This window comes from Tamandua tetradactyla, chromosome 12, assembly GCF_023851605.1.
Source record: "Tamandua tetradactyla isolate mTamTet1 chromosome 12, mTamTet1.pri, whole genome shotgun sequence".
Lineage (NCBI taxonomy): Eukaryota > Metazoa > Chordata > Mammalia > Pilosa > Myrmecophagidae > Tamandua > Tamandua tetradactyla.
Window position 1 is genome coordinate 69,312,087 of NC_135338.1, and position 27,775 is coordinate 69,339,861.

The window sequence follows — 27,775 nt, forward strand, 5'->3', positions numbered from 1 at the left end:
TAGAGAAAACAGTTTCTCTAGGCTAAGAACACCAGACACAACTGAAGGCAGAGATTAAACGTGAAAGTAAAACATCCAGCTTTCTTCCCACACTGGGATTCTAGAATTCTAGAATTCATCTATGCTTTCTGGCAGAGGATTGGGAGAAACATCTATGGGGAATCTGACCAGCCCAAGAGAAAAAAACCCTAGGAGAAAGTGAGAGCAGGATTCTTGGAAAATGGTCCAGGTAGAACAGCCTACAGTGAAGCCCTTGGTTGACAAGACTTTTCCATCAGAGAGAACATGGAAAGACAAGTGTCATTAGTCATTAAGGAAATGCAAATGCAAACCACAGTGAGAGACCCCTACACACACGCCAGAATAACTAACATTAAAAAAACTGATTACCAGGTGCTAGGACTCTCATACGCTACTGATGGGAACGTAAAAATGGTACAACCCTGCGATGCCAGAGGACCTGGGTTCGATTCCTGGTGCCTGCCCATGTAAAATAAATAAATAAATAAAATAAGTAAATAAATAAATTAAAATGGTACAACCACTTTGGACAATAGCGTGACAGTTTCTTATAAAGTTAAGGATATCCTTATAATGGAATAAAATAAACTGCAAATTCACACAATATGTATTTTCCAAACCTTCTCTGATGGAGCATATTTTATATTTATTATCAAAAATAGATGCAATTTGGTTTTTCTTCTTTCAACTCTTCCATATTTTTCTAATTACCATTATTGATGATAAAATATCAATTCTTATTTTTTAATAAGTGGGAAAGTTACAGATTATTTTTTAAATGAGGGCCTCACCTGAATCACCTGATTCTATGTACCAAAATTATTTCCAGTGATTTAAAAAAGTCAATTTTCCAAATCATAGAAAATTAGGAGAATGTGAAATCAAATATTACTCAAACCTCTTGAAAGGGTTAGCTCTCTAAACCTCAGAGAAATTGCAAAAGAAAAGATTTTGCTATAGAAAACTTTTGTAATACCAAAAAGTCAGAATAGGGCGGTGCAATGGTGGCTGAGAGGCAGAATTCTCGCCTGCCATGCCAGAGACCTGAGTTCAGTTCCCGGAGCCTGCCCGTGTATTAAAAAAAAAAGTCAGAATAGCACTTCAAGTCCTGAGGCTACAACTACATGCTTTGAAAGAAATGTTAACATAAGGCTCTTTAACCCTTCAGCCCCTTGGATTTCATTTGCCTGCGGTGCCCTCTCCTCCACTTCTCAGATTAGCCCCTGGCCTTTCATTTGCTTTACTCCCACTCCTCCTGCAAGACAGCCTGAGGGGTTCAAGGGCAACAGTCACCCTTCTTGACCTCCACATAAAGTACTCGTAATTCTTCACACCCTCCATCCCTCTGCTTCCTGACTCTCCTAGGGATAAAAGCTGGAGGAAGCTACTACCCCTCCTTTATCCCACTTCCTGGCCATAGGCAAGAGGCTTCTCTTCCCAGCTTAGCCAAGGATTCTTGCAGGAGGGCCGTGTGGCCATCCTCCTCTCCAGAATGGCGTCTTTGTCTACAATTGCTGTTCCATCTCTGGCAGCGAAGCCGACCATCTGCTGATGCCCACCACCAGCTGCCGTCTCGTCTTAGCTTTCTCATCTCTCCTGAGAATTCTCTGACTTTGAGGGATATGGTATTCTCTCTCGCCCTTGCTCAGCCTGGGCCCTTATCTTTGGAGAGCTTTCACAATCTTTCCCCTTCACTTTGCAATATCCTGGTTTCCCCTTGAGGACTGAGGCCTGTGGCCCTTCCCGAAAGAGTCTCCTACCGTCCTATCCGCCATCACTTAGGGCTATAGAACACGGAGTGCAGCCTAGAAAGTATTTGAAAATGCTCCCAAAGGACATATAGCTTCCAACGGGAGGGAAACAGATCCTGGGGCTCTGAGCCCCAGGGGATCTTAGTTTCAATTCCCCATATGAAATATCAAACCTGTAAATCACGCTCAAAGTTGAAAATTTCCTTTGGTATAGTTTGTGGGAGGGGAAAAAACGCAAAAAGAGCATGCTCACTTAAAGAAGACTTTATTTCTGCCTGGAGTGCCCTCTCTGTCATCTCTTTCTGAAAGTCTTCTATGATTTTCTAGACGAATGCAATCTTTCTTCCCTCTCAAATCCCCTTCTCCGGTACTCACACTGCTCCTGGACCCATATTCCACTTTCCTTTGAGATGTGCATCCCCTCCCTTTCTCAGCTGCTACTGAAGCCTTCACACATGCAAGGCCCAGTTTGATCAAGTTACAGCATGACCTGAATTGACCCAAGCAAAGCTGCTTGCAGGCCTGGACCAGCACAGCAATAATTCTCCGTGAATGGCTGCTGGATGTACAGATGAATTAAACCCCTACCCAGATCACGGAACTTTATCTCCAGGCTCTCCAGGATCCTGCTATCTCCATCATCACCTGGTGTATGCCAGGCCCAGGACATGTGAGCCAAGAATGATTCTCATGACACTAATGTGTTACATACACAGTTCATTTTCTCTTTCCCCTCATTTGAGGTCAGGTCTCTAGAAGTATAGCCAGACATGGGGGGTTTTATGCAACTGATATGTCGAGGGAGTGCTCTTAGGAGAAACCTGTAGGAGAGTGAGGGTTGCAGAAAAAGAAGCTCAGCAAGGATGTTGTTTTGGTTTGCTAAAACTGCCAGGACACAATACACCAGAAATGGAACTGCTTTAAAAAGGGGACTGTATTAAGCTACAAGTTTACAGTTCTAAAGCCAGAAAAATGTCCATCCAGAGAAAGATACCTTGACTCAAGGAAGGCTGATGTCTGTCACATGGGAAAGCATGTGGCTGGTGTCTGCTTGTCTTTGTTCCTGGTTCTGTTGCCTCTAGCTCCTGATGCCAGTGGTTTCCTTTCTAAGCATCTGTTGGCCTTCACTTAGCTCCTCCGGGATACAAGTCTGGGTTCTGACTTGCTTAGCATCTCATGGAAAGGCACATGGCAATGTCTGCTGGGCTCTGCATCTCCAAACATCCATGTCTAGGCGTCTGCCCTCTCTGTCGGCACTCTAAGCATCTCCAAATGTCTGCATCTCTGTCAGCTCTCAAGCAACTCCAGAAAGTGTTCCCTTTTAAAGGACTCTAGTAAACTAATCAAGACCAACTCTGAATGGGCAGAGTCACATCTCTATCTAATCAAAAGATCACACCAATAATTGAGTGGGTAAGTCTCTATGGAAACAATCTAATTAAAGGTTTCCACCTTACAATATTGAATCAGGATCAAAGGACATGGCTTTTCTACGGTATATAACACTTTCAAACCAGCACAGATATCAGGGGAAATGTAGTTGCAAGCAGATTCCATGGAGGGCCCTGGAGCATAAAGTACACCATAGAGGTTGTCCTGTGCAGGGGCTGGAGTGCAGGACTACTATATGCCCTAATTGGTCAGCCACTGGCCAAGATGACCCCTAAAGATGGGACTTGTCATCCCCCACACCTCCAGCTTCCATCAGCCCAGGATAAGTTCCAGGGGAGCGTACAGGTGTGAGCTATTAGCAGCCAACAGGTCGGTAAAGCAGCAACAGTATTTGTTATACCCCATCCCTTACTCTTTCTAACAACACATATTTTCTTTTGGCATGCCAGTCATTATCCTACTTTGACTTTTTTTTCGAAACTTCATAGTTGGACATGAACACACTCAGCTAATTCCAATCTTGATCAACACTAGTGAAAGCCCAGACTACTTTGCTCAATGGATTAGACAAGGGGTCATTTTATTGCAGAATTTTAAATACCATTTTTTGTTATTTCATTTCATAGATGAGGAAATGGACTCACTGAGTGACAGGAATTACCTAGATCAGCAAGTTTTGCAGCCTAAGGCTGCTGAAACGTCAGGCAAGAACCATTCAGCCATGCCTCTATTCCTCCTTATACTATTTATCACACTTACCTTGGGAAGATTGTCTGTCTTATTAATCATTATTGGAAATGATCATTAAGTTCAATGCTTGGGAAAAAGTTGCATGCTTAGAATAGTATTCCCTCCCGTGGTTTATGTCTTAGATGTCTTAGAACATGGAGTTAAGCCAGATATAGAACCTACTTAAAACCTTACAGAATTTTAAGCCAAACTTGAACCTTCTGGAGTTCATTTATTTATTCTTGGCAACTTGCAGCTTCCTGATTCTTGGAAAGTTGCTGGCTCATTTAGAAGAAAAACTCATGAGACTTCTTTGTGCATTGAGTAGCTCTTACGAAACAATCTTTTGAAGTGTAAAGTGTAAATGAATAAGAAGCAGAGGACTGAAATTCTCCGAAAATACACATTATTGTAATCATTAAGGGAACAAGCGTGGAAGGCAAAATGCAAAATTGTTTCTTGTGCCCTAAACACTGAAGAAACAGTCTTGGACGCCACAAATCCCAAACACGACAGAGTTTTTCCTTTTCTGAGACTCCCCGTAACAACACAGGTGACTTAGGTTAGTGGCAAAAGGCACCAGAGGGAGCATGGGTAGGCCCTAGACTCATTCCATGCTGTCTCCCAAGCATGACTTCTGCAGTATGCTCCATAAACTAGGATTCTCTCGATTCCTTTTCCAAAGTGGTCAGAATAACTCATCATGGAACCAGAGTCTTTAGGCTGAAAGATTGAATGCTAGAACACAGCCAAATTTCTTTTGATACGGATAAAAAAATTTGCTTCTTATTTTGCCTTCTGTCATAAATAAGGCCAGCTGGTCTCTGCCCTGGTCTACACTCGAGCTCTCTCCTAACCCAAGTTCAGCTCAATGCTCACTAAGATTTCTTTAGCAGTTACTCTGTTGTATACTGAAGATGGGTCTTTTAAAACAGCTGGTCTATCTGTGAAAGCAAACAGAAAATAAAAACAAGGGTCAGTTTCTAATTCACCACACACATCACTCTTCTTTTGAATGATTCAAGGAGAAGACTTGAGATTCTCCCTCTACCATACCATTAAAATGGACTATCACCCCTCCCAAATAACTATGACCATGCTTTGGAGCCAACTGACCTAGGTATAAATCATGCTTCTGCTCCTCATTAGCTTTGTGGCCTTGGGGAAGTTACTTGACATTTCTGTACATGGGAAATAACATTAGTTTGCAGTGTAGTTGCAAGGGTTGAATGAATTAATGTTCACAAGTGCCCAGCACATAGTAGGTGTTGAAAAATTGGGAGCAATTACCATTACTGGTGTTTCGGTCATATCTGTCCTCCATGCCAGATGGTACAAAGGCACTTAGTTATTCTTGAAGGCCCTTCGCTGGTAGCTGGTACCAGTCTCAGAACCATCACTTTGGACTGGGACCGTAGGACTCTGGTGTACTTTCTCTCCTCTTTCCCCCTGAGCCCCAGCCACAGAGAGGAGAGTATAGACTCATGGGCTGAAATTACTTGTTCAGGGTTGCCAAAGATGGGGTAGGCTCTCTCAAGAAAAAGACCCCAGAATTATCACCCTTTACTTGATATTTCTCCAGCTTTTGGGCTGAGATGGGGGGATATTTTTAAGAATCCACTGTTTTCCTTCTCCCAACTTGCCTCTATTTCCAACTTAAAATAAAAATCAGCCTTCGGCTGCTACAGGATACAACTCCTGTCAGAGGTGCGGCAAGATTTGCAGGTATTTCTAGCTGAATATCAGGCAACTGGAAATGTGGACCTGGAGTTTGGAAAGGAGTAAAAAATGGTGCCAGGGATTTGAACATCATCTACCTGAGTTGCTAGTTGGACCCCTGGGGATGGGTGCAGTCTCTCAGATACTAATGGAGCTTATAAAAGATCATAGGCAATAGCCAAGAAAACTGAAAAAGAAAAACAGGAAAAGGGAGAAACTTTCCTTACAGGACTTTAAGGCATATTTTAAATCTAGCTATTAAAAAACTTAGTGTTGTGTCTTATTGGACATGACAAACTGTCTGGAAAAGACTACTATGCACCATAAGCACTTAGTTTATAATCAGTAAATGGCTCTAGGACCGATAATTGGTTAGATATTTGAGAAATCTAATTAGATCTTGAGAAAGAGACAGTACTTACCAAATATTCTATGGGTTCCCCTGTCTGGAAGCAAAAGACTTTTTGGTGGCATTGTAGCAGTGGGGTCCCTGCTTGGAGAAGTACCACCCAGGAGTGTAACCCTCGATCACTGGGCTTTGTTGTGTTAAGGCATTGAGATTTTGAGGTTTGACAGTTGTAGCAGCCAGCTTAATTATCTCAAATAAAATAACTTTACACCTATACCACATATCAAAATAAAAATAAACTCTAGTTAGAATAAGAACTAAAATGCTTAAAGCTGGAAGAAAAAAATCAACCTCTGGATAGATAGAAGAATCACAAAAGGAAATAGCCATAGTTGAACTGCATGAAAAATTTAAAATTCTGAACTCAGAAAAGCATTAAAAACAGGATTGAACAACAAATGGCAAGAGTGTATTTGCAGCAGATATGATGACCGATTCATAGCCTTAATATTTAAATAGTTCATAAAAGTGGAGATCAGGGAAAAAAGAAAACAGGATTATCTGAGGAAAAACTTTAATCATAGCTGGCTTGTCCTGATACCTAAAATGTTTCTGAGTTCCCCATTTCTGCCAATTGGTTTGTATTACATGCAAACTGTATTTAACATTGGCTTAAACCCAACCTAATTAGTAAAGTCAATCTGCTGCAAAGAAAAGATCATTATAATGCTTCGTGCAGCCAAATGTCCATGATGTTTCTAGCATGTGCTGTTGGAAGTTCTCCATGTGGCTGCTCCCCTCTCTTGGTGCAAGAAATTTAGATGTGGTTATACCCCCCTTTCTGCAATCTCAAGAGTAAAGATGGGTATGGTAGTTTAAAGCTGTTACACACCCTAGAAAAGGCCATGTTCTTTTAATCAATTCCTGTGGGTACAGACCTATCGTAGGCAGGACATTTTGATTAGCTTATTCCAATTGAGATATGAGCTACCTCATTCAAGGTGGGTCTTAATCCTCCTACTGAAGTCATTTATAAGAGGACAAAACACATACAGAAGTTAAGAGATGAAATTAAGAGAAGCTCACAGAAAAAGCTGGAAAAGCAGAAAGGAAGCCACTGAAGCTAGAAGCTGGAAACAGCAAAACCTGGGAGAGAAAGATCAACAGAAACCTCCATGTGTCTTGCTATCTGATGGAGCAGAAGCTTGCCAGTAAGCTTCTCTCAGTCTTCAGAGAAGGTTTCATCCTGTCGAAGCCTTAATTTGGACATTTTCATGACCTTAGAGTTGTAAATTTGTATGCTAATAAATCCCCATTGTTAAAAGCCAGTCCACTGGGGCGGGCCGCGGTGGCTCAGCGGGCAAAGCGCTTGCCTGCTATGCCGGAGGACCTCGGTTCGATCCCCGGCCCCAGCCCATGTAACAAAAACGGAGAAACAGAATACAATAAAACAAGAAAATGTTTAAAAATGTTTCCCTTTCTTCCTTCCTTCCTTCCTTCTCTCTGTCTTTCCTTTAAAAAAAAAAAAAAAAAAAAAAAAAAAAGCCAGTCCACTTCTGGTACTTAGTATTTCATCAGTTATAGCAAACCAAAACAGTAGGATTGCCCCTAGGAAAAGAGCTAGAGCAGATGATAAAGAAATTGAAGGCAATTTTTAAACAATTGGGCAAAAAACAATCCTGCTTATATCCATTAGCTTTCACAGCCCTGAATCATATTATTAGTACATTACTTGGTACTAGTCACTTTCTATGCATTACTCCCATTTAATTCTCAGAACAGCCCTATAGGTGGGTATTATTTTCCCTCTTTTCCAAATAAAAAACCTAAAGTTCAAATTGATGCGGTAACAGGACCAAAGTTAGACAAGGAATTAGCAGAGCCAAGATCTAAACACTAGTATTTTTTACTCCAAGGACTCAATACCTGTTCACAATGCCTGTTGGTGATCTAAAGAAAGATTCCATACAAATAGCTTTTGCTGACAATAATAAGGGCTTGAGGGGGCATAAGTGGCATTGGATCGTGGATAAAGAGAGATTCAAGGGTATGGCTTTTGCTGCCAGTTATCTCCTAGTCTGAAACAACTGAAAAAAAAAAACAGACAAAATATATGAAACCATTTTTAAGACACTAGATATCAGGAAGAGAAATACTGTTATTGCTGAGATACAGAAAACAAGAAAGAAGAGCCCTTTGATTGCCCCCACCCAACTGCCTCTATCTTTTCCAGACCATAGTGCAAGTAGGGGAAACCCAGGAGAGACCAGCGGTCTCCATGAGTTGAGGAGATGAAGCTGAAAAGTCAAGCCAGCTGGAAATCACAGGGAAGAAAGCTTCAAAGAAAGAGAACTTCAGAGATCTGCAAAGGGTCCCCTTTGTGTCTTCAGGTAAGTACTGATGGATACATGCGTGAGAGGATTATAAGAGGATACTATGAACAATTGAATGCCCACAAATTATATAACCTATAAGAAATGGAGAAATTCATTGAAAGACACGAACTATCTACATTGACTCAAGAATAAATAGAAGATCTCAATAAACCAATAAGTAGAGATTAAATCAGTAATGAAAAATCTCTCAGCAAAAGGAAAAGCCCAGGACCATGTGGCTTCACTGGTAAATTTTACCAAATATTCCAAAAAGAATTATCACCAATCCTGCTCAAACTCTTCCAAAAAATTGAAGAGGAGGGGACACTTCTTCATTGTACACAGCTAACATCAACCAAATATCAAATCCAGTTTAAGATACCACAAGGAAAAAAAATTGTAGACTAATATTTTTTATAAATATAGATGCAAAAATCCTCAGCAAACACTTGCAAACCAAATTCAAGCACATTAAAAGAATTATGTACCTTGATCAAGTGAGATTTATTCTAGGTATGCAAGGCTGATTTAACACAAGAAAACCAACTAATGTAACATACCATATTAATAGAACAAAGGTGAACTAATCACATGATCATCTCAACTGATACAAAAAAGGCATTTGACAAAATCCAGCACCCCTTCTTTTTTTTTAATTTTTTTAAACATAACAACATACAAACATGAAAATTCTTACCATGTGATCATTCCATTCTTGGTATATAATCAATAACTCACAACTTCATCACATAGTTGTATATTCATCACCATGATCATTTCCTACAACATTTGCATCAATTCATAAAAAGAAATGAAAAGAAAAAAAACTCATACACACCATACCCCTTACCCCTCCCTCTCATTGATTGCTAGTATTTCCATCTACCCAATATATTTTAGCCTTTATTTCCCCTATTTTTTCTATACCCCTTATCACTCCCTTTCATTGATCACTAGCATTTTAATCTACTAAATTTATTTTAACATTTTCCCCTATTATTTATTTATTTTTAATCCATATGTTTTACTCATCTGTCCATATCATAGATAAAAGGACCATCAGACACAAGGTTTTCACAATCACACAGTCACATTCTGAAACCTATATCATTATACAATCATCATTAAGAAACATGGCTACTGGAACACAGCTCTACATTTTCAGGCACTTCCCTCCAGCCTCTCCAATGTATCTTAACTAAAAAGGTGATATCTATATAATGCATAAGAATAGCCTCCAGAAAGAAAAAAAAGAGAGAGAGAGAACATATTGTATGATTCTATTTATCTAAAATTCTACAAAGTACAAACTAATCTATAATGTCAGGAAAACAGACCAGTGGTTGTTTGGGAAATGGGGGAGGGAGCTGCATGCAGGGCAAAAAGGAGTAGGAAGGTGGCATTGAAAGGGGAACTTTGGGACAGGATAGATATTTTCAGTATTTTGATTGTGTACACCACAATCATTGTATACCATTGTGGTGTACACGAGTGTATACATATGTCAAAACATACCAAGTTACACACTGTAAAAAAGTAGTATATTGTTTGTCACTTATACCTCAATAAAATGGTTCAAAAAACAGAAATCATGCCAGGAAGAACTAGGAAAAGAGGACCCTGAGATGTATGGAGAATGTCACTGGAGGAGCTTGGTACTTTGAGATTCATGACTCTCAAAGATGGAGAATACAAAAAGTAATAATATAAATAATAATAATTATTATTATTAGCTAACACATTGTCCGCTTACTAGTTCAGGATTTTACAGATGGGAAAACTGAAGCTCAGAGATTCTAAGCAATTTACTCAAGGTCATAAAGCTAATGAGGTGTGAGTAGGGATTTGGACCCAGAACCACACACTCAACAAGAATTCTGAGGAACTTCTGAACATGACACAGGTTGCTACCATGCCTGGGTTTCCTATTGCTTTGGGGAGGTGCTGGGGTAAGTTCAATTGCAGTATTACCCAGCCCTCCTGACCCTGCAGACTCAGAACTGCTAAGGCTTCACGAACCCTTCCCCTGTTTCTGTTGCTAATGATCTGAGGCCAGGCAGGCAAAGCCATCACTGGTAGGTTCAGATACTGGCAGCACTGATCTCAGAAATTACAAGCCAAGAGGCTGGGAGTCAGCACTCTAAAAGACATTTGAGAAGATGAAGACGAGAGCTGTCCGGAAAAGTGACGCATGAGGGCATGCCTGGAATAGCTACAGACTTAGCCATGTCTCCAAATCTTCCTTGGAGTGGCATGTGGACCAGCCATGACAGGTGCTCAAGAAGTCTTATTAGGTCTTAGAGGGCCTTGAAGAACCAGGAGGGAGAGAAGCAGACATGATAAAGCTTCAAGGATCCTTTGCCAGAAGAACCAGAAAACATGTAATGGACTGAAGTTTCCATTAGGACAGAGTGACTGGCAGAACCACACTGTCCTCCAAAGCTGGCTCTCCGGGTGGAGTGAGGGGAGAATTCCTTGTATTTTTGCACTTTGCAGCCCCAAGTCAGAACAAAGCCATTCCCAGCTTGGAACCCATACCCCTGGAATTGTTCACAGCAGCATTATTCACAATAGCCAGAAGATGGATGCTACCCAAGTGTCCATCCACAGATGAATGGATAGACAAAACATGGTATATACACACAATGGAATATTATTCAGCCTTAAAAGGAAACAAAGTTCCAATAGATGCTACAACATGAATGAATCTTGAAGACCTAGTTGGTATTGAGTGTACTAAGTCAGAGACAATGAGACAGATATTGTATAATTTCACTAGTGTCAAATACCTAAAATGTCCAAATCCATAGAGACAGTAGATTACACGGTACCAGGGGAGGGAATGATGAGATTGGGAGCTAATACTTAATTGGTACAGACTTGCTGTTTTGGGTGATAAAGACATGTTTTGGTAATGGATGGTAGTTAGAGTAGCACAACATTGTGAATGTAATTAATATCATTACATTTAAAGTATAATGGTATTACACTCATTTAAAGTGATTAAAATGAGAAATTTTAGGTTGCATATGTTACCACAATAATTTAAAAAGAAAAAAAAGGAATGACGTTTTGAGACATGCTCAACATGGATGCTCCTGGAAAGCATTATGTTGAGTGAAATAAGCCTGATACAAATGTCGTATCATTCCACTTATATAAAATAAGCAGATTAATAGGTACAGAAAGTAGATTAGAGGTTACCTTGGATTGGAGGGGTGAGAACAGGGGTGGGAATGGAGAATTATTCCTTAGGGAACAGAGTTTCTGCTGGGAGTCACGAAAAAAGTCCTGGTAATGGATGGTGCTGATGGTAGCACAATATTATGAATATAATACCACTGAAGTGTACACTTTAAAATGATTATAATGGGAAATTTGTGTTATATATGTATATGTTACTATAATTTAAAAAAATCAAATGCATGATAAATAAAAAGTCTGAGACTGTTACACTCCAGCGGGAGGTCATGTTAGTTTTCTTGACACCAGAATCATGGGTCAGTGACTTATTATCACTGTATCATCTTCTCCTTCTACAACTGTGGTTGTTCAGTCCTGTATTCCATCAACAATTCCTGAGAGTATCCTCACTGGGAAAAAGGAGGGGAATTCCTCCAGCCTTCTCCTCTCCAACCTCCCAGTCCCTGTCCCATATTAATTTCCTATTGCTGTTGTAAAAAATTACCACAAATTTAGTTGGCTTAAAACAAAACAAATTTATTATCTCGTTGCTCTGGAGGTCAGAAATCCAATATGGAACTCACTGGGCTAAAATTAAGGTGTCAGCAAGGCTGCTTTCCTTTCAGGAGGCTCCAGGGGAGAATCTGTTTTCTTGCCTTTACCAGCTTCTAGAGACTGCCTGCATTCCTTGGTTGGCAGCCCCCTTCCATCTTCAAAGTTGGCAATGCCCAGCTGAGTCTTTCTCACATCATACAACTCTGATACTTATTCTTTTGCTCCCCTCTTCCACATTTAAGGACATTGTGCCCACCCAGGTAATCCAAAATAATCACCCTATTTTAAGGTCAAATGACTATCAACCTTAATTTCCCTTTACCATGTAACCTGATCTTTTCTCAAAATCCAGGGATTAGGACATAGTGGGGTTATGGAAGAGCCATTATTTTGCCTGCCACATATGTCCTAAAAAAACAAACCCACATTTCTGGTTAATTAAACAATCTAGTGTTTCTGAGAAGATTTTTTAAAAAAGGTACATCGGGGAGCTTCCCCAATCTTATTTTGTGCAAGGTTAGTGAGCAGGAAAAGTGCTGATTTTTGTTCTTGACATAAGCATCACCAGAGATAGCTTGCTCTCTCCCTGCCGAAAAGGTCTTGGAAGCTACCCAGATAAATGCTTGTCTTTATATAGATACTTGCAGGCCAAATCCAAGAAGGGAATGATGCCAAATAGCCAGGGCTCTCCTCAGTCAGGTAATTTGAGGAGCTACTGACAAAGGGATGTTAGAAAATTCTTTTCAGCCAAGGAGACTGCCTTTCTTAATTCTGAAAAAGTTATTACTCACTTTGGGCAGCTTGTTGATTTGCTTGCTGAGGCCATGGTTTCTTCTGTGTTATACAGCTAAATGGGGAGATGTGAAATCACTCATTAGAGCCCTTCTCTGAATTTCAGCAGCACGTAGTGGGGTTGATGGATCCGGGGTGTGCACGTGAGAGTGTATATTAGTTACTATGGCTGCTGTAACAATTTACTATAAAACAGGTGACTTAGAACAACAGAATTTATTCTCTCCCAGTTCCACAGGCCAGAAGTCCAAAATCAAGGCATCGGCAGGCTTGGTTTCCTTTGGGGTTTCTGAGGGAGTATCCATTCCATGCCTCTCTGCTAGTTTTTGGTGGCTGGCAGCAATCCTTGGCATTTTTTGACTTGCAGATAAATAAGTTCAATCTCTGTCTCCATCTTCACATGGCTTTCTTTCCTGTGTTTCCCCTCCCCTATCTCTGTCTTCTCTGCTTCTTATAAAGACACTTGTCAGTGGAAATAGAGTCTACCCAGTTAATACAGACTGATCTCATCTCAATGTCCTTAACTTAATTACATCTGCAAAGATACCTTTTTCCAAATTAGATCACATTCATGGGTGCTGTGGGTTAGGACCCAGATCTATCTTTTAGGGATCATGGACTGATTGCAGGATGGAATCTGGCCATCATGTGGCCTTGAGTGGAGTCCTGCCACTGATCCCAATCTCATGCATTAAGGCCACTCACAACATCACCACATTTTTATCCCCTTTGCCTTTTCATGTGATTTTTAACCAGGAATGCCCTTTCATCTGCCTGGAATACTCCTCATTGTCCTTCAAAATCCATCTCAAGCATCTCCTTCTTCATGAAGTCCTCCCTGGCTCAACACCACAAGTGACACTGATTGTGCTAGTTTGAAAATGTTGTGTAACCCAGAAAAGCTGTGCCGTTTAATCCCGATTCAATATTGTAGAGTTGAAACCCTTTTGATTAGATTGTCTCCATGAAGATGTGGCACACCCAATTGTGGGTGTGCCTTTTTGGTTAGGTGGAGATGTGATTCCACCCATTCAAGGAAGGGCTTGATTAGTTTACTAGAGTCCTTTAAAAAGAAACATTTTGAAGAAACCTCAGATGAAGACTTTTGAAGAACAAGTGCTTTAGAGCTCACAGAGATACGGATGTTTGGAGATGCTTGGAGTGCTAACAGAGAGAGCAGATGCATAGACATGGGCAGAGCCCAGCAGACGTCACCATGTGTCCTCTGATGACATCTAAGCTAGCCAGAATCCGGACTTGTGCCCTGGAGGAGCTAGGCGAAGGCCCACAGACGCTGAGAGAGGAAACCACTGGCATCAGGAAGCTGGAAACAACAGAACCAGGAACAAGGGCCAGCAGCCACAGCCATGTGCCTTCCCATGTGACAGATACCAGCTTTTCTTGAGTCAAGGTATCTTTTCCTGGATGCCATACTTTAGACATTTTTCTGGCCTTAGCACTATTAACCTGTAACGTAATAAATTCTTTTCATAAAAGTCATTCCATTTCTGCATTCCAGCAGTTTTAGAAAACAAATATACCAATCAAACCATCTTTGTGTCTGTTTCTCCAACAAATCTCATATGTTCCTCTATCATAGCACCTATTACAATTATCACACATCTGTTTCTCCTACTAGGCTGTGAATAACTTAAGGATTCCAGTATCCACATTCTCATGTGCATTACCGAGAGTCTGGTTCTTATGATGTGGGAACCCAACCTAATCTAGTAGGAGAGATTACAGAAATCTTCCTTGAGGATGTGGTGTATTTGTGCTGTGGGTTGAAGGCTAAATAGGAGTTAACTATAAAAAGGGAGAAGAGTATTCCAGGCAGAAGAAACATTATGGGCAAAGACCCAGTGGTGAGAGGAAACTCAGCAAGTTCAAGGGACTGGAAGAAGTTAAGTGTGGCTGCTGCAGAGCTGAAAGTTCCTCTAGCATAGAATGAGTGAGGGTGCAGGCAAGAGTCAGAGCACACAGGGCCTTATTAAGATATTTGGTCATTATTCATCTTTATGTCCCTGTTTAATCAATAGTGAATTAGTGAAAGAAAGTTGACCACTATCCACAGAGATCACAGCAGAGTACTTCTGCTTTTACCATTTATGCAAAAACAAGTTTAAACATTTATTTATCTTTTTAAACTTAATTTGTGTCCAATGTTGACTTGATTCAGAAGTGAAAGACTAGTTTCTAACAAAAATAAGTCAGGTAGCAAGTATTTATTTAAAAATCACTCATGTACTAGGATCTGTACCAAATGCTATACTAGACTTGGTCCAAGTCAAAGGTACTTCTAACCTATAAAAGAAAGAGTAAAACAAATTAAAGAAAGAACTAAAACCTACCCACCCAAGGAAAAGAGGTCAGGCTGCACACTGATTGATCAGTCAGGTCACAAATGGGGAGTTTGTTAAAAATAGAGCTTGTTAAAAATAGAGTTCAGGCCCTATCCCAGGCCCAGATCAGAATTACTGGGGGGGTGGAGCTCAAGCATGTGTTTTATTGGGCAACTCCTAAGCACACAAAGTTTGAGAATCACTAATCTAGGAAGGTTGTTCTTTATAATGGAGCTAGAAAGAGGAAGGAAATTAAGACAAATGAGATGAGGAAGGCAGTAGACACCATGAGGTTAAGGGTAGGAAAGGGGGTGGAGAAGGGAGGTGAAATTAGTCTCCTGAAATAAACAACCCAGAGAAAACTAATTAGTACTTCTATTTTTAAATCACTGAATCTCCTCTGGTATGGGGAACATATTTAAATGACTGCATTTCTTGTTTCCAAATTCCATGTACCCACTAAGGTACCACCTTGACATTCCTCCTGCCAATGGGCTCATACCATTGAGAATTTAAAAGGCAATGGGACAGCCCAACGGTGCAATAGCCCATGGGCCAAGGGATGAAAGGAAGAAGACAACTCAAGGGCCAGAGCTATCCCAGCCCTCCAACCAACCTGTGGTTAGCCTTATGGAATGAACATGAATTCTCCTGGAGGTAGATGCTGTCTATAGCTAGGAAATTTGTCCCTAGTAATATCTTACAAATTGCTCTGCATCCTACAAGTGTGTTATCCAGGGAGACCAATAGACTCTTCTAGAGAGCAGACGGTCAATGGACACTGGATGCTAAGAGGGGCAAGGAGAAGGGGCTTATAGAAATAGCCCATGGGGAGGCCGTGCAAGGTCCCTTATCTCTCAGGGAGCCCCTAGCGGAAATACTTTAAATTTGCAGACAACTTGCAAAATTATGCTTTTTCCCCCAAATTATACTTTTTAACATATATAAAACTTTAATAGGATTTAGCCCCATTCAAAACGGTGGCGTGAGACATTTCATGGCTCTACACCCTACCCCCTCCACAGAAGCTTTGAAAAACTAGCAAGAACTGGCAGAAATAGCTTTCTCAAAACCCCAGAAAAGACTTCAGCTATAGGGTGAGCACTGACTCAAGGAAAAGGACATTTAAAAGTAGAAGAATTTCTTGGTACCCTGGCTGGCCCCTCCACCATCCTCACCAGCATGATTTGGACCTGGCTTGTGCTCCCAGTATGGATCCCTGGTCCCAGTTCCAGAAAGAACAGTGTAACCTTCTTGCATGTACTGGGAGTATGCTAGCCTATTCTGTCTGGTGGTGGCTTGAGGGACTCACCATCCCAGGACTTGTCCTGCATGTAGAAGGCAGCTCACAGAAATCTGAGGAAACCTGTGGAAGAGCAGTCAAGTTGCTCTACCTGGGACTAGGGATTCTTGGATGTAGGATATACAGTACAATGCCAAGACCATGAGCAAACTGTTTCCTAGGGAAGAGCAGACACTAGGAACTATGTATATGGGGGAACTCCTAGGGCCACCTGTGCAGAAAGGACTAGGAAGGCCACTGTGTTGGCTTGAAAGTATTATGTACCCTAGAAAAACCATGTTTTAATTCTGATTCAATCTTGTAGAGGCAGTCATTTCTTCTAATCCTGATTCAATATCGCAGGGTTGAAAGTTTTGCTTAGGTTATCTCCATGGAGCTATGACATGCCCAATTGGAGTATAATCTTTTGATTAGATGGAAATGTGACGCAACCCATTCTAGGTAGGTCTTGATTAGATTACTAGGGTCTTTAAAAGGGGAGACACTTTGGAGAAACTACACAGCCTATGGAAACGACAGTGCTGACACAGACAGGGAGCTGACACAAATATTTAGAGCCCAGCAGACATTGCCATGAGACATTAAGCAAGTCAGAACCTAGAGCGAGCCAAGGAAAGCCAAGAGATGAAAGCCAGCCCCAGAGAAGCAAAGTGAGGAACTCCACAAGAACAGGGGCTGGAAACAACGGAGCCCAGGAGCAAGGGACCAGCAGATGTCAGCCACACCACTACCCAACTGACAGAGGTATTCCAGACCCATTGGCCTTTTTCAAATTAAGGTATCTCTCCCGGGATGCCTTAGTTTGGACATTTTCATGGTCTTAGAATGGTAAACACGCAAGTTACTAAATTCCTCTTATTAAAAGCCATTCCAGTTCTGGTATATTGCATTCTGGAGCTTGCAAACTAACACAGCAACTATGCTTTTGAGGAGCTATTCTCTAAAGTGACTTTATAGATAAGTCCTGAGGGACAGTACTCACACAGGTCAGTCTGCAAAGACTAGAAAAAGTTTTTTTCTCCTCTCCCTCCTCCTCCTCCTCCTCTTCCTCTTTCCCTTCTTCCTCTTTCTTCTTATTCTTTTTGTTAGCTCCTGGCAGTCAAGGGAAGCACTGTCCTAATACTAGTTGGATACAAGCATAAGGAACAGATGTCTCAAAGTCTAAATTCCAGCAAAAACACATTAAAATATCAAAATGTCCATATTTTAACAAAAGGTCACAAAACATACAAAGAAACAGGAAGTGATGGCTCAGGCAAAGGAGAAGATTAAAGCATTAGAAACCATCAGTGAGGAGGATTAGATCTAGGATATACCAGGCAAATACTTTTTTTTAATGGTAATAAACAGCCTCTTTAAAAATTGGTCCTAAATATGTGCAAAAAACTAAAGGAAAATATGGACAAAGAACTAAAAGTAATCAGGAAAAATGATAGAATAATGAGAAGAGAATATCAATAGAATGATGAAAAGTATGAAAAGGAGCCAAACAGCTGAAAACCACAGTAACAGGAGTTAAAAATTCCGTGGTGGAATTACACAGAGAAGGTAGGGTTTAACAAATGAGTATGATTGTGGACTCATTACACTGATATTCTCCAGTATCTTAGAGAACAGCTGAAAGTAAAAACTTAAAATTGTGGAATTGTAACCCATACCAAACTCTGAAATCTGTTCTACAGCTAATTGTTGCAATGTGCTTTGAAATTTATTGCTTTTTTGTATGTATATTATTTTTCACAAAAAAGAAAAGAAAATTTCCCTAGAGAAGTTCAATAGGAGATTGGAGCTGACAGAAGAATCAGAGAACTTGAAGATAAGACGACTGAAATCATCCAGTCTGAGAAACAGAAAGAATGAAGAAGAGTGAAAACACAATGAGAATCTGTGGGACACCATTAAACACTAATATATGCACTGTGGGAGTCCCAGAAGGAGAAGAAAGAGAGGCAGAGAGTCTATTCAAAGAAATAATGGCTGAAAACTTTCCAAATGTAACAGAAGACATGAATACACATCCAAGATGTTCAATGAATTCCAAACAGGGTAAACCCAAATATACCCATGCTGCGGCATATTATCATCAGACTGCTGAATGCCAAAGATAAAGAGAGAATTCTGAAAGTTACAAGACAGAAGCAATGTGTCACATACAAGGGAGCCTCATAATATTAATATTTTGCTGATTTCTCATCAAAAAACATGGAGGCAAGAAGGCAGCAGATAAAATATTTAAAATGCTGATAGCAAAAAAAAATTGCCAATCAAGGATTCTATATCTGGCAAATTGTTTTTCAAAACTGGAGAAAAATTAAGATATTCCCAGACAAATGAAAGCTGAGAGAGTTCATCACTGCTAGATGGATGCTAAAAGAGATGTTAAAGAGAGTTCTACAGGTGGAAAGGAAAGGGGCACAAGACAATAGGTCAAACTACATAAAATAAAAAGGATCTTCAGGGGTGCATGTGTGGTTCAGTGGTAGAATGCTCACCTTGCATGTAGGAGACCCAGGTTCAATTCCCAGACCATGCACCCTTCCAAAAAATAAATAAATAAAAGGATCTTCGATAAGGGTAATGACACAAGTGGATATAAATGCCAGTATGATTGCATTTTTGCTCTGTAACTTCACTTTTTACTTCCTAAAGGATCTAAAAGACAAATGCATAAAATGTAATGATAAATCAGTGGTTTTGGACTCAATGAATAAACATGTAATTCGTGACAAGAGCTACATGAAAGTGGGGAACTACATAAAAAGTTGGTGTATACTATTGAAGTTAAGCAGGCATCAAAGCCAACAAGATTGTTATTGATTTAAAATGTTAAATTTAAGCCCCAAGGTAACTACAAAGAAAATCAGAAAATATGCAAGCTCGTACAGAACAGATAACAGTGTACAAGTTGCCAGGAACAAGAGGCAGGAAGAATGAGGAGTTTATGCATAATGAATATAGGGTTTCTGTTTGAGAAGATGGGAAAGCTTTAGTAATAGAAGGTGGTGAGGAGAAATGGTACTGCATACCATTTAATGGTATGATTAGGAATGGTTGAGATGGGCAAGTTTATGTTGTATATATGCTCCCACAATTAAACAAAGAAAAAGCAACTAAAGAGACTATGATAATAAAATGCAATACACGATCCTGGATGGGATCTAGCAAGGGAGGAGAAAAGGCTCAAAGGGACAATATTAGGACATATGAAAACACTGGAATATAGACTGTAAGCTTTATATCTATGTTAAATTTCTTGAACCTGATAACTGTACATAAGGTGATTACATAAGTGAATATCCTTTTTTTAGGAAATGTACATGGCAGCATTAAGTATTCAAGGAGCATGATGTATACAACCTACACTCAAGTGCTCAGAAAATGAAGCAGTAAATGGAAAGACAGATAATTTAGTAGAGGAATAGATAGAGTGATATGGCAAATGTAGCAAAATGTTAAAGCGGTGGATCTGGGTATCTGAGGGTGGATAGGGATATATTGGGGTTCACTCTGTGGGGTTTGAATTATTTTTGTAACTATCCTGTTCAAAAGTTAAAAAGTTTTAAAAAAAATCTTTAATGCTTATTAAAGTCTTCTTAGAGCCTGGATGTCCTATGTGGGCTCCCTGGCAAGAGGGTAGGGCCCAGAGTCTGCTTGAAGCTGCAGCCTGGGCGGAGGTGGCTAAGAAATGTCACCCACATCAACATTTGCTTCCATGTTGCTGATGAAGGGAGAGACCCTTGGATGAAGGCAGAGGTCTGGAGCAAGGCTGGGAGGTAGGAATCAGCGATGGTGAGAAGAGGCCCGATTCCTCCTCACTCTTTCCTATGTTCAGGAGCCCTAATGAGGTTCCCGCTCACAGACCAGCCTGCCTTTGGAGAAATCACTCAGACCACTTCAGATAAGAGTGACCTTATTATATAAGCCAAAAGAGACCTGGCCTTCTCTCTTGAGCCTGGACTTCTGTTTCACTCAGAAGTTAAGGGGATAAATTTTGTGAGAGGGAAAGAGAAAGCGGGTACAGAGATAAAGCTCCCAGGTTATACCCTGTGACAGGCCAAATAAAGGTCCTCCAAAGATACGTATATCTTAATCCCCACTTGGGAATATATTGCATCACATGGCAAAAGTAATTTTGCAGATATGATTAAGGTTACAGATATTAAGATGGGGAGAGTCCTGAATTATCCAGGTGGGCCCAGTCTACTCACAAGAGACCTTAAAATCTAAGAGTCTTTCCCGGCGAAATTCAGAGAGATGATATAGCAGAAGATGCTGGAGAAATTTAAGGTGAGAGAGGGACTTGATCAGCCATTGCTGGCTTTGAAAATGGAGGAAGGGGCTCACAAAACAAGACAATCAGGCTGGATCTAGGGGCTTGGAATGGCTGTCAGCTGACAGTCACCAAGGAAACAGGACTTCAATCCTGTAAGCGCAATAACAATTCTATCAACAACCCACGTCAGCAAAGAAATGGACCCCTTCCTAAAGCCTCCAGAAAGGAACTCATTCTTTATGACACCTTGATTTAGTCTTGTTTAGTCTCTTGCTACCCCACAGAACTGCTAGATGATAAGTGAGTGCTGCTTTAAGCCATTAAGTTTATGGTAATTCGTTACAGTGGCAATAGGAAACTAATATTCCCAGAGTCCTATCAGAGAGCAGGAGGTCAGTGGGTGCTGGGGACTGAGCAGGAACCAGCCTGGGCCTTATGGGTTTAGCTGGCTGGAGTAAATTAGACAAAGATTTATACCTATGAAGGGGTTGGCTCTCTAAACCCTAGAAAATGGGGATTTGGGCAAGGCCAGGAAAGAAAGAAAGATCATCACCTTTCCTTTCTCTTTCAAACTGAGGTGAAAGGGGTTTAGGAAAATACTCTGATTCCATGGGTTGTCAGGTGGCCTTTTTCCTCCTCTGACTAACCTGAGGGCACTGCTGAAGAATGCCATGATTCCATGGTTATGGCACTCCCTCTTGGCTCTCTGCAAGCAGCCTTGTTGGGACAGGGGACTGGAATCCATCATCTATTGATGAAAGCAGGGAGGCTTGGGGGAGAAGTGCATCCCAGATTCCTCCCCCAGCCTCAGCTTCAAGACATTCTTCCCCCTCACTGAGTGTCTCGATCCATCCCCAGGGATCCCAATCACTTGTTTCCAAGGGTGGAGGTAGGTAGGTGAAGGCAAGAATCCCTACACTGGGACTAAGTCTAAACACAGGACAGAGACCAATTTACATCTCTGTATGTAATGACAAGACAGTACAGGCAGAACACACTGAGCCCATGGCGGGGGTGGGAGGGGTGCTAGCTGAAAAATGCATAGGAAAATGCCTTCTCCTCAACTATCGGCTAGTGGAGACCAGAGGTTTGCCTGCAGCCAGGTCTGCTAACAACAGTTCTCTCCCTCCTTAGGAATGTGCCCAAGACCCAGAGTGAGAAGAGTTGTTCCCAGTAGATACCAGCAACCCTGACCAAGCTTTCGGGGCCAGTGAGCTGGTGAGCCAGAGAGCAATCCTGATACCTAGGGTACACACCCTCACAGAACCAGCTCAGGTCCTCAGTGACTCCCCCAGGGTGGCCAACATGTGCCATTACTCATCAAATAGGGTGAAGGGGCTGTACAGACACCTGCAACCAGGTGCAGATATCTGGAGAAGATAATTAGGACTCCAACTTGTTCTCAGCTCTCTGAAAGTTGCCCATTCAAGAACTTCCCTCTCAGTCACACTCTAGTCATTCCCCTGGCATACTTGATCAATTCTTCCAATGTGCCATGCACCCTTAGGCTTTTCTGACTTTGCTTCTGCCAGACCTTTGTCTAGAGTGCTGTTCCTCGCTTGGCAAAATCTATTATCTTGGGACAGGGTAAGGAAGCAGTGTAGAGAGGTGTGGGATTTAGATCATCTTCTCAGGAAGTTCATAAATAGTCAAGGACTTCTGAAACAACTGTTGTTGTTCCAGATGCACACAGTACACCAGCCTGGAATGAGTGGAAAGGTCAAGATCACAGCACAGAACTGTAAGTAAATTCTTCCAGGCTCTGGAGGCCATTGCCCCTCCCCCACTGGCACAGCAGGCTGACTTGGAGTATCTCCCCTGTGGGGAACAGAAGCCCTCTCTACTAGCAGCAAGGGAAGAAGAGTTCATCCAAGCTCCACTTACGAATCTGATGAACAAATTTGGACTGCCAAATGCCAGCTCTAAGCACAGATAAATCTACAACGCAAACAAGAAAGAATCCACAAGACCTATAGCAGCCCTGCCTCCACCGTGGAGGCAGGGCTGATAGAAAAAAGAAAAAGGTTTCTGGAGTTGGCTGAACTCAGAGTACTACAAAAGGGTTGTGCCACATGAAATGGAGCACATAGAGTTGGGTACCAACTCCGACTCTTGATTGGCAAGACCAGAGGGGCTGGGAACTGGCTCTGAGGATTTCCTTTTCCGTTTCTCCTTCCTTTTTCCCTCCCTTCTTCCCTCCCTCTTTCTCTCTTTCTCTCCAGCTCATTAAAGAAAGCAGCATGCATTCTCAGTTTTCAGGCAAGAGTGGAATTAATAAATGACTGAGAGACAAAGTAACTAGTCAAGTAGAGGAGATTGTTCCCTAAAGGATGTATCTTCTCTCAAGAAAAGGGAGGCAGGGCCCAGCACAAGTGGCAGCTCTCATTCAGAGAATTTGGGCCCTAGGGGGTGGGGTATCAGCAGCAATTTCAACCTACAAAAAGTAGAGCCCAGCCTCTGTTTCCAACACACTCCTGGCAGGAGGAAAAAAGTGGCTGCTTGAGAGACCTGTGACACTTCCTGTCTGCAGTGAACAGGGGACTGAAGAGTGGCTTCTCCCTATCCCAACTCCCCAGAAAAGGAGGCAAGGGCCAACAAAGGCAGTGGCTGTTATTCAGAGAAGTCACCTTCAGCCTCTGTCTCAACCAGGCCCCTGACCAGGGGCAGGTTCTGCTGAGAATTAAAGGCATTGTACTATGTTATGCTTGTGGGGAGCAGTCAGTTGACAAGCAGCAAGTGGATAAGCGCCATCTGCTGGGCAGGACAGGAAAAGCACAGAATTAAAAGACATTTGGAGTTGCAGAAAGAAAATACCCCTGAGGAAGCCGTTTGAAACCAGAAGCAAAGGACCAGTAGATACCAGCCACATGCTTTCCCAGCTGACAGAGATATTCCAGATGCCATATAACTTTCTTAGTCAAGGTGTCTTTTCTCCTGATGCCTTAGTTTGGACATTTTTTATGTCCTTAGAACTGTAAACGTGTAACTAAATAAATTCCTTTTGAAAAACCAATCTATTTCTGGTATATTACATTCGGCAGCATTAGCAAACTGGAACACACTATCTAATTTAACCTGTCCATGTAATTATGTTATTATTTAAACAACCTAATTACATGGAATCTAAAATAGGGAATGAGATCTTGTTATTCTGTACATGTTAATGTTAATACCTTGATACATTCTAGAGTATTTGGAGGCAGAAAATAAAAAAAAAGTATTTGCAATGTTCCCTTGAGGGACTGGGGAAAAAATGCGGAACTATTAAACTTCCTTACCTGGGGAAGGAAGTCTCTCAAGCATTAGGGATTCCTTAATAAGCCAAACCCTCAAACTTGAGGCTTGCTCTCATGAAATTTATTTCTGCAATGGTGAAGCTAAGCCTACTTATAATTCTGCCTAAGGGTCATCCCCAGAGAACCGCTTTTGTTGCTCAGATATGACCGCTCTATGCCAACTCTGCAAATAAACTTACTACCCTACCCACTACGTGGGACGTGACTCCCAGGGGTGTAAATCTCCCTGGCAATGTGGGACATGACTCCCAGGGGTGTAAGTCTCCCTGGCAAGGTGGGACATGGCCACACCAAGGATGAGGTTGGCCCTGGAATCTTAGGACTGAGAATGCCTTCTTGCCCAAAAGCAGGTAAAGAAATGAAACAAAATGAAGTGTCAGAGATTTCAAATAGAGTTGAGAAATCATTCTGGATGTTACTCTTGTTCAAGCTTCAGCCAGATATTGTGAATTGCCACAGTATGCCAAGTGGCAACCAACAGTATTTCCAAAAACCCTAAAGAATACCCTGAGCTCTCTCTAGGACTCTATAAAAGTTTTACTTAGAAAGTTTATTTATTTATGTTCAGAAATTTAAGGCCTCCAGATTGTTCTTATGCCAGATAAGCCCTGAAATCCAGAAGTATGAGTCTCTCCAAGAATATAAACCCATTTTGTTCTTCTACCCCATGAGGTTGACACCCCTTTCCAAAACAAAGAAATTAAAATGATCAGACGAGAAGGAAGAGGTATACTGAGAAATTAGGATTTAACAAATGATTATGATACTGACTTATTATATAGTTGTTTCTTTGTAGTTTCTAGCATATTAGAATAGCCAGAAGGAAATCTCTGAAACTGTTGAACTGTAATCCAATAGCCTTGACCTTTGAAAATGATTGTACAACTATAAAGCTTTTATCATGTGACCATGTGATTGTAAAAAACTTATGACTGACACTCCCTTTTCCCAGTGACTGGGTAGATGAGTAATAAAGAAATTCATGAAAAAAAAAATAGGTAAGGAATATGGGGAAAAATATCCCTACCTAAACTATGGACAATAGCTACAGTACTACTTTAATAATTTTTTTATCAATTGTAACAAATGCAACTACTGTTAAAAAATAGTAGAATTACAAAAAAAGTGTTATCAGCAGTTACAAATTTTCCACACCAAGGCAAGTGTTGGTGGTGGGGTGGTGTATGGGAATCCTGCATTTTATGCATGATTGTTCTTTAAACACACAGCTTCTCTAATAAAAATAATTTTAATTTAAAAAATCTATTATCTTTTCCGTTCTCAAAATCCCAGTCATTCTCCCTGAAGATCCTTCTCCAACTTTTCCCTGTTTCCTATTCTTAAGAAGAATTGTTGATTAACTATTATTAAGCTTGGCAGAGACCTCCATTGTGTATACTTATTGGAAGATAGTATTTTGAAATATTAACCAATGAATTCTATCCCCCCACCCCATACTTTCCTTCTGCCTGGATTCCTTTCCCTATATGAACTAAGCAAGTTATTCATTGTTTTAGGGAGATGTTGACAAAGCAGAAGATGGAGTTAATTCTCAGTCTTTGAGTTTCAAAAGCCTAGTCACAAAGGGTGAAGACAACGGCTTTGTTGATGGACAGATTTCTGGGAATTCATAATGAGTAGGATCAAAGCTTCCTGCCTTTTCTTCTATTCCTCCTGCTTTGGAGACCAGACCAGATCCAGGACCAATGCGGCCATTTGTTCTAGTTTGCTAGCTGCTAGAATGCAATATACCAGAAATGGAATGACTTTTAAAAAGGGAAGTTTAATAACTTGCTAGTTTAAGTTCCAAGGCCAAGAAAATGTCCCCATTAAAGCAAATCTATAGAAATGTCCAATCTAAGGCATCCAGAGAAAGATACCTTGGTTCAAGAAGGCCGATGAAGTTCAGGGTTTCTTTCTCAAGTGAGAAGGCACGTGGCAAACACGGTCAGGGTTCCTCTCTCATCTGGAAGGGCACATGGTGAACACAGTGTCATCACCTAGCTTCTTCTCCTGGATTCCTGTTTCATGAAGCTCCCTGGGAGGCAATTTCCTTCTTCATCTCCAAAGATCTCTGGCTGGTGGACTCTGCTTCTTGTGGCTGTGTTGTTCTGCTCTCTCAGAATCTCTCTCATTCTCCAAAATGTTTCCTCTTTTACAGGGCTTCAGAAACTAATCAAGACCCACCCAAATGGGTGGAGACTTGTCATCACCTAATCCAGTTTAACAACCACTCTTGATTAAATCACATCTTCAGGGAGATGATCTGATTACAGTCTCAAACATACAGTATTGACTAGGGATTATTCTACCTTTATGAAATGGGATTTTGATTAAAACATGGCTTTTCTAGGGTACATACATCCTTTCAAACCAGCACACCATTTAAAATCACAGATTGTGATAATTGTGCCCCCTAGAGTTATGCAGTACACAACCTACGTGACTGTGAACCAGGCTCTTTCCCTATTTCCACTCACATTCTTTAGCATGAAAGTCGTTATCCTCATTCTTGTCACTTCATGGTCACAGGAGGGTTTCTGTACTCTTAAGCTTTATATTCATATTCCAGGTGGAAGAAGCAGGTAGGAAAAAAGCACTTTTCCTAGTGAAGATTTTTATTTAGGATGGGCTCCCTCTCTATGGACTTTTAACTTGATCTCACTGGCCAGAACTGTGCTATGTCCTCTACCCAGAAGGAAGGTTAGAAAACTGAGCGTTAGGGATTGGTCATGTCCCCCACAAAAGGCATGTTCAGGTCCCAACCTCTGGTCCTGTAGGTGTGAACCAAGTTGTAAATAGGACTTTACAAAACACACTTCATTCAGGGGTGTCCAAACTGAATGAGGGTGGCTAAGTCCTTATAAGTCAAGGAAATTGGACACAGAAGGAGAAGTCACAGGGAACAGCCAGAAGCTGGCAGTCAACAGAATGTATAAGAAAAAGAGAGAATGCTACCATGTGTGTTGCCATATGACAGAAAAGCCAAAGATGATTGGCAATCCAGAAGATACCAATGGGGAGGAAGCAAGCCTTTTACCCTTTTGAAACCATGGCCGATAAATCCCTGTTGTTAAACCAACCTATTGTATGGTATTTGTCCTAGCAACTAGGAAACTAAGACATTGAGCCAAGGGAATGGTTTTGTGTCGCCAATTTACACTGTTTCCAAAAGGGCAAAGAGTATCCCAGGCAGGAGATACAGCATGGGTAAAGTCTCAATAGAGTAATAGTTTATTCTATTCCCAGCACCTAAGACAGTGACAGGACATAGTAGGCTCTCACAAAACACTTGTTGGATGAATCAATGGATAAATGAAGTGAGAGCATGGCATCGTAGAAAAGCTGAGTGGTGGGATTGTAGCAGGGACAAAAGGAAGCAGCAAGACAAAAAGCAAGTGGATTAAGTGGCAGCCAGAGCATGTATGGCCTTGTGTTTGGATCTTAACATTAAGAGCAATGAAGAGTCCTTGAAGAATTGTCTGCAGAAAGGTAACATGGTTAGGGTTGTATTTCAGGAAGACCACACTTGCTGCGGGGAGAGGCACATTTTGGAGGTCTACAGCCCAAAAGGTAAAGCACCCATTTGGAGACTATTATAATATCCAAGCTTGAGAAGATGGTTCCCTGAAAGAGTACCGTGGTAATGGGGATATAAAAAGTTGTCAGATTCTAGAACTGACTGCACTTGGTGA

General features: G+C 41.2%; 1 long non-coding RNA gene across 1 annotated transcript in view; it reads right to left on the reverse strand.

Moving 5' to 3' along the window:
• Positions 1-2,548: 2,548 nt before the first annotated feature.
• The window catches only part of LOC143652325 (uncharacterized), a 39,146-nt gene continuing 13,919 nt past the window's right edge, over positions 2,549-27,775 (reverse strand). The window contains exons 2-3 of the long non-coding RNA XR_013160566.1: positions 6,035-6,232; positions 2,549-4,837 (exon numbers count right to left, since the gene is read on the reverse strand). This is a non-coding gene — a long non-coding RNA (uncharacterized LOC143652325). The remainder of the gene's footprint in view (positions 4,838-6,034; positions 6,233-27,775) is intronic.